Source organism: Octodon degus, unplaced genomic scaffold (assembly GCF_000260255.1).
Source record: "Octodon degus isolate 3935 unplaced genomic scaffold, OctDeg1.0 scaffold00007, whole genome shotgun sequence".
NCBI classification, from domain to species: domain Eukaryota; kingdom Metazoa; phylum Chordata; class Mammalia; order Rodentia; family Octodontidae; genus Octodon; species Octodon degus.
Window position 1 is genome coordinate 6,792,305 of NW_004524583.1, and position 12,263 is coordinate 6,804,567.

Sequence of the window (12,263 nt, forward strand, 5' to 3'; positions counted from 1 at the left end):
TGTATTTTAGGGCAGGGTCTACAGGGTGCTCAGGGCCTCAGTACTAGATTGGACTCATAGTGATCTGCCTGTTTACAGCCTCCCTATAGATGGGATTAGAGGCATGCACCACCACATCTAGTCTCAATTGCTGTCTCAGAGCAGCCCCAGAGACAGATCCAGCACAGCAATCCCAGGGATCGAACCCCTGGCCACTGTGCCTGCTTGCAGGTGCTTTAATCCACTGAGCTATTTGGCTGGTCTGTTTTCTGGTGACTTGTACAGTGTCTGAGTTGAAAATTCCCATCCCTAAACTCATATTTTTATTTCCCCCACTTTGTTCATTAATCTTACAAGCAACCATCCAATCTCATCATACTCACAACTTGACAAAAATGTTCAAAAGTATATATTTGGGCATACTGATTCTTCCTCAAGCTTTGATTAGAAGTGCCCATTAAACATTTTATGTATCTCTATTAATAGATCATATCATGGATTATCAGTGATCCCTTTACTATTGAAAGTGGTCATTGTGTTTAAATTTAACCAAACTCAAACACCAAACTCATAAACTCTAGAAGACCTTCATAAGTTTCATTCTTAATACTGTTCCTCTAGAACAGCGGTGGTGAGCCTATGGTGTGTGTGCTGCTGCAGGCTGTTGATATTATTGAAAGCTCTAAAAGGTTCATCATGCTACAGAACTACTCTTGGTACTAAAAATCTGTATTTTCTAGAGTATTCCAAATAAACAGAGCTTATTTGTTAAGTATTTATGTGAGACAGTTAATTCTGTACAAACTGAGCTCCTTGTCTCATAAAATTGTGAACCAAAAGGCAGAAATTAGGAGAGCATTTACTGGAAATGATAAAAAGAAGACCAGTTCCTGAATTTTCGAGAGGGATACCAAGTTGGTGGTCCATGGCCCCTGGATCCAACCAGAGCTACTTCTAGATAAGTGAGCAAAGGGACTGTTCAATTGTTTAATGGTCACATTACAGGTAGCTCTGTGGATTTAAAATGACCAATTGGAACACAGACTCCCTAACCTAGTTACTCAGCTTCTAAGGCTTAAAGGAAACTGGGTTTTTATAGAAAAAAAATGATTTGTTGTTTTAAGTTCCTCAAAACTGAGGAACTTAGTTGAGAGAGGCAGCAATTCCCTTTAGTTAGTGAGGGTCTGCAACTTCTTTTAGCAGTGAGAAGCTATATTCCATGTAATCTGACCAAGTTCATTTTTATTCCAAAGTCCTAGTTCACTGCTTATTCTTATTTTCATTCTGATCAATATGACGGACCACCAAATTCTACCTCAGTCACCTTTTTACCTAGGTGTTTTAGTCACAAGCTAATCCAATTAACTTACTTTTTAATAAATTCTTTATAAATCTCTCTCTCTATATATATATTTATAAATCAACTTCATATATATATATATATATATGAGAGATTTACTTTATTTTTGAAAAAGATTTTTTATTTACAAAAGTAAAGTTTCAGAAAGTAATGGATAGTAGCCTGAGACGTCTTCATGTGGGCACATTTCACTGAGAGAGAGATTTATAAAGAATTGGTTCATGCAGCTCAAAATTTTGAAATTGGGCTGGCAAGCTGGTTTCAGCTTGGCCATGAATGCAGTCTTCTATAGAAGTGGAAAGAGCCCAAATTACAAACATAGGTCAAAGTTAGTCTGGTAAAAAAATCATCTGATATTCAAGGAGGACCAGTCATTTTGCTCCTGTTTTTCAACTGCTTGAATGAGGTGTACTTACATTATCAAGGTCAATCTTCTTTATTCACTGCTCTCAAAAACAGTTGACACATTAATCTAACAAAATATTAATCTCATAATTTGACCAAATATCTGGGAATTGCATTGTCTAGCTAAGTTGGCACATTAAATTAACCACTGCACAGAGCAATAGTTTCTTGATGATTATGCTGATCTTTCAACACCCAGTTCTGCTTCCACATTAATACCAAGGGTGGTTTCCTGCAAATAATTAAATAATTACTCATTTTCCCAAGGTTGAAAAGCCAGACTCTTTAATATTAGTGTTGAAGCCTCCTTCATTTCTTACCTGGTCTCAATCTCTCTTTCCGGGTACATTTTTTACCCCCTAAAGGATTCTCATCTCACTGAAGTGCCAGTTTTCTATTGTAGCTTACAGAACCATGTATACTTCTTGCAACTGATCAAGCTTTCATGCCTCTGCTTTTATCCATGTTATTTCCTCTGCACATAAGAGCTCTCATCTGTCTCTTAAATCTCCAACTACATGGGCTTGGAGATGTGTATTGAAAATCTCAGAACCATCTTAAACATCTTCTCAGAGGTGCTGCCATTGACTTTACATCCAACTCACTTCCTCCTTAGTGTTACTTGAATAGTGATAGTGCAGCATCAAGCTTATTATACAGAGTTACTCTTGTTCTTTCTGCAGCTGGATGACTTACTAGTTTGCAAGCTTTATACAGCTGGGAACTACAGTATTTGTTCCTTCAGTGTCTGGTGTGCTATCTGGTCTTCATTACATACTCAAAACTTCCTTGTGGAATGAATGAATGGTGAGAGGTTGAGGAAGAGTGAAATTGGGGGTCAGCATCATAATCAGGTGGGGAATTACTCAAGGGCTTTAAAAAAATCTGTCTTTGGAAGAAGTGTGTGCTAGGGTTCACTAGAGGAATGAGTTTATATTTATATGTTTACTTGGTAGGCTTTCAGTGGCTACCTGCAGACTCACAGGGGAAGAAGAAATGCCTGTCTATGGCTGTAGGGCTGGGTGTCCAGTCAAAGCTTAAAGGCCTGTGGCTCACTGCAGAGCCTGGTGCGAGTGTATCAGAAAGCCAAAGTCTGTGTGAAAGACTGAAGGGTGTCTTCTGTCTCCAATTTTCCTGAAGAAATTGGAGACACACGTTCAGAGGCAAAGAGGAAAAGGGAAGATTTCCTTTCTCTTTCCCTTTTAGTATTGTGACTGGCTCCATTATGATCTGGATCTAGTCTTCCCTCCTCAGCTTGTGTCCTGTGGGTCAACATTAGCAGATGGACCAAGAGCTTACTAATCTACAGGACAGCTCTTACTCTTCAAGCTGACATATCACAATTAAGGGTCACAGTGGCAATGAGTTTTATTTATTTATTTATTTATTTATTGGGTACAGGGTCTCACTGCATAGCTCAGACTTGTAGTGTTCCTTCTGTTTCAGCCTCCTCAGCACTGGGATTACAGGAATGTACCACCATGCCCGGTTTAGGTGACCACACACTGCACACAGGGTTCTGGGACCAGCATGGCATGCAGTACCAGGGATCGAACTTCAGTCCTTGAGCATTCCAGGCAAGTGCTTAGACCGCCAAGCTATCTCCCTAGCCTCAGTGAGTCATCCTTTAGAATGCTTACAAATAACAGATTAAAGAACTGAGGGAAAAATTAAGGGAAGCAGATGAAATCAAAGAGGCTAAATGGACTACTGCAATAGTTCACATAAGTACGAATTGGACAAGCTAAGTGGAGTAAGAAAAGCATTAATTGTGTGATTATAAGGAGATTAATCTTCCTATTAAAAGAGATGGTTAGAAATATTTTCCTGTTTTAATAGTAACACATAGTAGGACTGTATTTATTTTGACCCTTTGAAGTTTGGCATGGACATGTGATTTCTTTGGCTAGTGATATAAAACTGGAAGTGTTGCATGCCATATCCAAAAGAAGTGCTAAGAAATTGCACACTATTTGCGGCATTCTGATACTGATAGTATTCACATTTTCGTGATCACAGATTCATGTGTCAAGATAGAACCCGTGTTAGCCTTGTTCCCAGATAGATGGTGTTGAATAGTTTCCCTGACAACCTGAACTGGGCATGGAGTGAGAAATTAACATTTGTATGTCAAACTATGGAAGCTTCTGCATTGTTCGTTACAGCAGAAACACCTAGCTTTTCTAACTTATCAGGACTCTATGGTTGATAGAAGAGAGCATGAGTAGCAAAAATTATTAAAACTTAGCACAAGGGAGTTTGCATAAAAACTTACAGGCTGCCACATATTAGTAACTCAAGGTGAGTACTTCACAACTTCCAGAGCTGTATCCATATCACTTTCCATCTGACCAGTGGCCTCCAGAGCTGGGCAGTTTATAATCTGTATGGCTATACATAGTAATTCTGGGAATGATTCATCTAGGAAAGAAATTATTGATTGTCCCCTGACTCCAAACAAAGTCATTCTGAGTGCTGAAAACACAAGAATAAAGTGTAACGGGTCATTGCCTGTGATGTGGCCAAAGGTTGACACTAGGACCTGGACTGTGACTGAGACACTGTACACACAGAGTGGGGAGCCCCAGCTCTGTTACTTATCATTGGCCTGACAGTGGAAGGATGATTGAGGACTGCTCATGTTGAGAGGGAATTGGAGTCACTTTAAGCAAGAGAAGCTAAGAGATAAAAGTACAGGTTGCATGGAGAAAGACAGAGCTGTGTGGCTGTGGTTCAGGTACACACTTTGGAGATGGGTCAAAATGATAGAAGAAAAGTTTGGAAAGTGAAATTAAACATATTTAGAAAGACTTAATAGTGTAATGATTCTTTAGGCTTCATTTATAGAACAAGAATCCTAGAAGTCTTTTCAGTCAGTGGACCATTCTATTGAAGTCTCATGCTTAAAAGACAGTCACAGACAATGTCTATCCTATCATTGATAGAAAAAGAAAGCCAACATATTCAACTTGTGATCAACTTGTGATGTCTTTGATTAGTTTTCCATTAGCAATAAACTCTAGAGTTAACTTTTGCTAACATTAATCCAACGTTTTTGTTGTTGTTTTGGTGGAACCAGGGATTGAACTCAGGCCCTTGTGCTTACCAGGCAAGCACTTATTTCTACTGAGCTATTTTCCCGGCCTGATTAATTCCACATTTGGATCCAACTACATGAATAGCATCATCAGTACTACTGAGAAATTTTATCCACTCTAGAAATCTTTTGGTTATACAGAGATTGTGTCCATTGCAAGGGACTTTGACATCTAGTCATGTAGCACTATGAGAAGGATTGGAAGGCTAAAGAACTTTTCTAGAATTTGTGAAGATCAAAGTTGGTGTCCAGATGTTCCCCAAAGGCCTCATGAAGCCCTCTGTGGTCCTTTTGGGAGGTGGTTACATCTACAGTACGTGACACTGTGTTTGGTTCATTGTTCAATGTTAGAATTAAGGATTTGATGAAATATAATGATGGATAAAATAGGAGACAGAAAGAGGACTGCTGTTGTCATTGCTTGCCACTTGCTTAATGCTTGCTTTCTCTTCTCTGCCCTATTTTGCATGGACTGTTTCCCTCTGGGATGCCTGGAAGGCCACCCTGCTTTGCAGCCAGCCAATCATGGACTGAAGCCCCTAAGAACTGTGAGCCAAATAAACCTTTCCTCCTTTAACTTTGGGTGTCAGGCATTTTCTCTCAGCCATGAGAAAACTAAGACTATCACCCACTTATAATCTGAATTTATAGTTCCTCTGGAGAACAAAGTCCAACTAGATGAATTTACGTCTTTTTTATAACTTATGGCATTTTATATTTTTCTTGTCACATTTCCCATTATTGCCACCTATACATGGGCAATGATTTCTAGCTAAATATTTGGCTGTTTAGGCATTATTCTAAAATGTCGCCACCTAGGGCCAGCAAGATAGCTTAGCAGACTCAGCGCCTGCTTGGGCAAGTGCAGGGACAGGAGTTCAATCCACTGCACCAGAGGCAACACAAGCCCCGCCCCTAGGTGTGCTGAGCAGGCCGAGTCAGGACATGGTGGTGCATGCCTGCAATCCCAGCGCTGGAGAGGCTGAGAACAGGAGGATCACTACAAGGGCAAGCTATGTAGTGAGGCTCTGTACCAAATACACACATTTAAAAATATATAAAAAGTAAAATAATAATAATAATAAAAAGCTACCACCCAGATCTGTTGGGTCATCAGGATTTGAAATAAGACCTTTCAGCATTTCTCTTTAATGAACTGTCTGCTTTCTACCCTGCACAGTGAATTTCATATTCTATTTATACTGTCTCAGATATATAGTTGAGTATCAACACTTCTAATTATCTCAGATTTCCTCTGTGTTGTCATTCCATAGATTAAAAGCTGGCCCATAAGGGATATCTTAGTAGCAGTGGCAGTGGCCATCACAACAGCACAGCTGGTCCATGAAAATTCTTATCTAATGAAGAAAATCCATTAAATGTTAAAAGCTTTGTAGGTTGGTGAGGATCTCATGAAAACACAATTTTCAAAGCAAAGAGAAAAATCAGGTAGTTACAAGCGGCCTGGTGAGACACAGATGTCAACATTACTGCCAGATATTGGCATATCTGAAGTCAAAGAGAACTTGACTTGAATTCTGATTCATTTGAAGGGAATAGATGTTAATTATAGGCTTTCCCAAGATTATTATCCCTGCAACTCTACTGAAACCTTCTCTAAATTAGGAAATATTTGTGCTGGGGAATCTAGTGCTTGGCAAAGAAAAATCACTCAATTCATATTAGCTACTAATAGTACCAGGCACTGAACTGAGAAATAAATTGAAACTTCCGAGTTGAACTTAAAATCAAGTACCCCTTTGACTTTTGTACTAATTAACATATAGCCTGTGGTTCAGGTTATACGTTTTAAAGACTTGTCAAGTTTTAACTACAACAGGAACACCCTCCTACCCTGGCTAAGCTGCATGTAGCAAGAAAGGATTGCTGAACTCTGATAATATGTGCTCGTTTACCATGCAGTAGAGACATTTTGGAAAATGTGATTTAACTAAAAGTAATGCTGGAATAGAATAAGAAGCTTTTTCAAGATGAGATTGACCACATACAGCCTATCATAGTTGGAATCTGAAGTGTTCTTCAGTCTTGTGTGTTGAATAAGGGCTTAGTCTCAGACACAGCAATGTTCAGAGGTCAGTTCTTTGGGAGCAGGTCAGACAACAAGGGCTCCAATCCAAAACATTTATGGATTCATAGCTTACTGAATGTGGGTAGGGGGTTGTTATAAAAGCACCCGCCCTTTGCCTTCCCCACTGCCCTATGGTAAGCATCTGTGCTCTACCTGGTGTCCCCCACATATTCTGCCTCATCACAGACCTTAAATCAATGCATCCAGCTGACCATGGATGGAAACCTCTGATACTGGAAACAAAAATTGGTCATTTCTTCTTTGAGTTGATTATCTCAGGCATTGTTGACATGGTGATAGAAGGGTGACCAACATATAGTTTTCAAAAACAGCTGTAGTTGTAATCTTAGGAGCCTGAAACATGTTCCAGACATTTCATGAGATTTTGTACTTATAAGCATAGTCTCATTTCCTTTTCTTAGCAGTCTGGTGAGGTAGGTATTCTTACATTTTTTTTTAAAGAGGAAACTGGAGATTTAGACACTGACCCCCATCACACAGCCAGTGATCAATGGGTGGTGATCTGAACGTAGACTCTGAATCCAAAGCCTGCTTTTTAGTCTGCAATTCATGGCTTCCCACTAGTGCTAATTCAGCATGAATTTTGTTCCTCCCTTTGCATTATTCTATGCATCAAGAGGCTTCACAAATGTGATTCCTTAAAATGTCTGAATGATTGAGTGAATCTCAACACAAGGATTGTTAGGTCTCTCTGAAACACCGTTTCATTGATAAATCTTTCAAAAGAAATAGTCCGGGAATAATAAATCGAAGCATCCTGGGGACTCATGGGAATTTACTTCCGTGATTGATGGAGTCAGCAGGTTGTCACCTGCATACATAGTAAATAAAGCCATGGAAACACATGAGATTGCCACCTGAAAACTGACATTGGTGTGTTCATTTTCTTAGGGGAAGGCTATCTTTGAAATGAATGGAGTTGAGGAGAACTCTAAAAATGATGGATAGAAAGATATAGAGTTTAGATTAGAAAACTAGAAAAAAGGTTTTATTATTATATTACTATTTCTTCAAAGTATGGTGGCAACTTTCCTCAGTGCATTCACAATGTATTTAGCTCTCTCTGAGTCTCCATGGAAGAGAGAGAAAGAGAAATAGACAGACAGAGACAGAGGAAGGGAGACACAGAGAGAAATATATACAGATACAGATATAGATAGATAGATAGATAGATAGATAGATAGATAGATAGATAGATAGATGATAGAGAAAGGGAGGGAAGGAGAGACAGAGAGAGATGGAGAGAGGGAGGGAGGAAAAGGGAGGGAGAGAGGGAGGAAAGGAGAGACAGAGAGACCGAGAAAGACTTTGCCCTTTAGGAGCTCACTGTATGGTTATGAACAGCACCAACACACACGCTCATCACCCACAGCCACTTTGCTGACCATTTTCTGCTATTTGTAGGAAAGCTGTCTCACTCACTTCCACACTGGTGAGACAATACCCAGTACCCACAATGTAAGGCACCACAGGTTTATTTTGACTTGCACTTTATAGAGGACTCAATGCGCAGTTGGCTGGCTCCACGACACAAAGGGCATGACAAACATCTGGGTGGGAGAAGCTGCTCATGCCATGGTGGCCTGGAAGCGGAGCGCAAAAGGAAGAGCCAGGAGGGAGATGCTCCCTTCCAGGTGATGTCCCAGTGATCTGCCTTCTCCTACCAGGCCCTAGCTCTTCACTGCATATCCATCACTGATGACCCGTTGATGAGCACAGTGCTCCCATGATCCACTCACCTTCCAGAAAAGCCCATGGGAGGCTTTGAGGATGTTATAGATCTAGACCATAACATGGGGATTAATTGATTGATTTTGAGACAGGGTCTCTCTGTGTAATTCAACCTGGACTTGAGTTTATAATGGAGCCCAGGTTTCTCTCAAACTCACTTTTTTTCTCCTACCTCATCCTCCCTACAGATGGGATTTCATGGGATTACAGATGTGTACCACCATGCCCAGCTAACCTGGGGATTTTGAGAAAAATAAAATCCAAGTTCACTTGGTTCAGGAAAGGCTGAGCCATTTCCAAAATATTCTGTGTCCAAGATGGGCAGCTAGGAATTATTTAATATACAAATGAAAGAAAATTGAGCCCAAAGTGACATTTACCACCAGACACAAGAAAGCAGATGATGATTAAAATAGCAGAAACCTTGGTGCCAGATGTACTAACAAGATAATTTAGATGACTGACAACCAACAGAGAGAGGCTCATCCAGTCACTCAAATGCAGCTGCCTCAGCCTTACATTTTACTCCAAACATTATAATTTCTATGTGCTACAAATTACAAGCAGGTAGGCAATGTATGACAGTCACCAAGAGGCCTACTCTTCAGCAGTTGTGTAAGTATCTGCTTTCCAACCATACTTACATGGAAGTGATAAGAGAATAGCAGAATCCTTCCTTACCGAATGGGCGAAGTTGCAAGAGGGGCAAAGTTCAAAGAAGGAAAGGAAAATGTTCTCTAAAATTTGAGGAACCAGGAGAAGCAGCAACTTACACATATCTCATATCTAAACCATGTCCACCCCCACCCCTACCCCCAGGAAATTGTGAATATTCACTTTTGAGACATACCTAGGCATTCTGTCTTAAGTAGGCATTCTGTACCTGAGTGCAGGGTGTGGAATTGGCCATGGCCTTGACTCCCAAGCCTTTGCCAGCATTCCATTTCATGTGGAAAACTAGCATGAAAGCGTACAAATGTTTAAAGCTTGTTGACAACTCTTGGATTCTCATTCTTATGAGGATACTTCCCCCTCCTGCCTACCACCCCAGAACTGATAACAATGACTGAATTGGTTCAGGGTTTACATTTCATATGAAAGGCACTCAACACAAGTGTTGAGCAAATAAACTACTACCCAAGAACATCTCCCTCCTAGTGAGATGACCTAGTGTAAGATCCATCCCCATGGTTCCTATGACTAAGGATAGGTTCCTTAGCAAAAGGCCAAGCCTTTTGCTATTTGAAGTCATAATCCACACTCTTTCTTGAATTTTGGATGAATCATGACTACCACTCAAAGTTAATGATAATTTTCACTTTGAAGTGTTCAGAAAAGAAACCCTAAAGACAAAATAATATTCTCCCTGTATTATTGTGATTGTTTGAGAAGAGAAGATGAAAAGGAATGTTATTTGGTAGAACGAGCTATTTAATACACACATCAATATATAGCTTTTTCTGGAGTCAGGATATAACAAACCTGCTTGATTAGGAGGTCAGGCTGTTCTGATCATAGGAGGTTGCTTCAGTGGACACACATGGTGATATTTTACTTCATACACTTCCTCTCAGGGGAGCCTTCAAAGATTCCTCATATGCAGGCACAGATAATGACTTCAAAAATCTTAGCATAGGAGCATTTTGCATCTGGAGAGGTGTCCTCCTCTAATCCTTGAAGACTGGATATGCACAGTGCCTTTTCATGATTAAGATTAAAAAAGAAAAAATCCCTTGTATATCCTGTAGTGTCCCTTTCTATTATTTTTGAATTAGTGTCAGATAAATGTCTTGATTTAAAAGTGTTGGGAATAAAATTAACAAAATTTTATTTAAAAAGGAAGGCTGACGAGAGACATAATCACGTCAGATCAACCTCAATCCAGTTAATGCTCATTCTGTCTTCAATAAGAAAGTGATTGAAAGTGAAATGAGCAAAATTTGATTAAATAGAGATTCAGTCATACTTTTAGAAAGCTTTAAATGAACAGAAAAATAATGCCATTAGGCAGCTTAGAATTTAAATGCAGTTATAAACACACATAAAATTCATTCTTTAGTTTGTTAAAAGCTTTTAGATATCAGTGAGAAAAATCATTATATTAAAATTAAAGAAAAAAAATCAGAATTTAAATTTTGTCTGAGTCATGTAAGTTATTTTTACAGCAGTTTAGGTGTCTGAAAGATAAAGAGTTTATAATTTTGGGTATACATTTTTTATATATTTTTGGTGTAGCTTTTTTTCATTTTGTTTGTTTTTGTGACAGTTTTATTGTGTAGTATAGGATGGACTTGAACTCACAGTGAGGCTGATGGTGGCCTAGAACTCTTGGCTATCTTAATGTCTGTCTTCCCAGTGCTGGGCTATCAGGCATGTGCCACCACACTCAGTCGTGTATCTACCCTTCCTTCCTTCTTTCCCTCTTTCTTTTTTTCTTCCTTCCTTCCTTCTTTTCTTCCTTCTTTCTTTTCTTCCTTCCTTCTTTCTTTTTCCTCCCTTCCTCCCTCCCTCTCTTCTTTCCTTCCTTCCTTCCTTCCTTCCTTCCTTCCTTCTTTTCTTCCTTCCTTTCTTTTCTTCTTTCCTTCCTTCTTTTCTTCCTTCTTTCCTTTTCTTTCTTCCTTCTTTCTTTTTTCCTCCCTTCCTCCCTCCCTCTCTTCCTTCCTTCCTTCCTTCCTTCCTTCTTTTCTTCCTTCTTTCCTTTCTTTTCTTCCTTCCTTCCTTCTTTCCTAAATATGGAATTGTGTGTCATCCTTGCTCAGGGACAATGCTAACCTTCTCTGAATCATTCCGATTTTAGTTTATGTGCTGCTACAATGAACACTGCTTTTTTAAAAAAATACATTTACTTTATATTTTCATTTGATATTTTTCCTTGCGATAGTATCAAACTAAATGTTTTGTCACAATCACACCCAAAGGGAGACAATGCTTCAATAGTTACAACACAAGTTCAAAATGGCAGAGAGTGAGTCCAAATCTTTCTGATACTAATAATCTTTCTATTTCCACTATTCAAGCAACTATATTTTCTTCATATATAAAAGAGGGCTAATATCTTCTTTATAAAAGATGATATCTAACTTTTTGCAGCCCTATCCCCAAAGCTGATGACAATAATAATAATGCTAGTTATTACTACAAAGGAGAAGGTAGCCAAAAGTCTTAGTCCTTAAGTGGTTTGAAAATAAAAATGTGAGTTCTTTTTCTCTCAGGCATTTTTTTGTTATTTATTTATTTGACACAGGTTTTCACTACACAGTTCAGACTCCTAGTGATCCTCCTGTCTTCAGTCTCTCCAGTGCCGGGATTATACGTGTACACCACCACACGTGCTCTACTGGGGACTGAACTCGGGTCCTTGCAGTTGCTAGGCAGACGACTGCCAGGCTAACTCCTCAGTCCAACAACTTGAGCTCTTTAGAAAAAATAACAGTGTTTATGGAGTATAAACTAATTATCTCTCAAATCTGCATGCACTTATTTTTGTCAAGAACAAGTAACTTCACCAATAGATTCACTCACCCAGTGTAGATCACAGTTAAGTGTTGGTTGGGTGGAGGATATTTTGTGGTGGTACTTAA

At 39.3% G+C, this 12,263-nt stretch overlaps 1 pseudogene; it reads right to left on the reverse strand.

Annotated features, from left to right (window-relative positions):
• Positions 1 to 11,408: 11,408 nt before the first annotated feature.
• On the reverse strand, positions 11,409 to 11,503 carry LOC111813407 (annotated as a pseudogene).
• Positions 11,504 to 12,263: the final 760 nt, after the last annotated feature.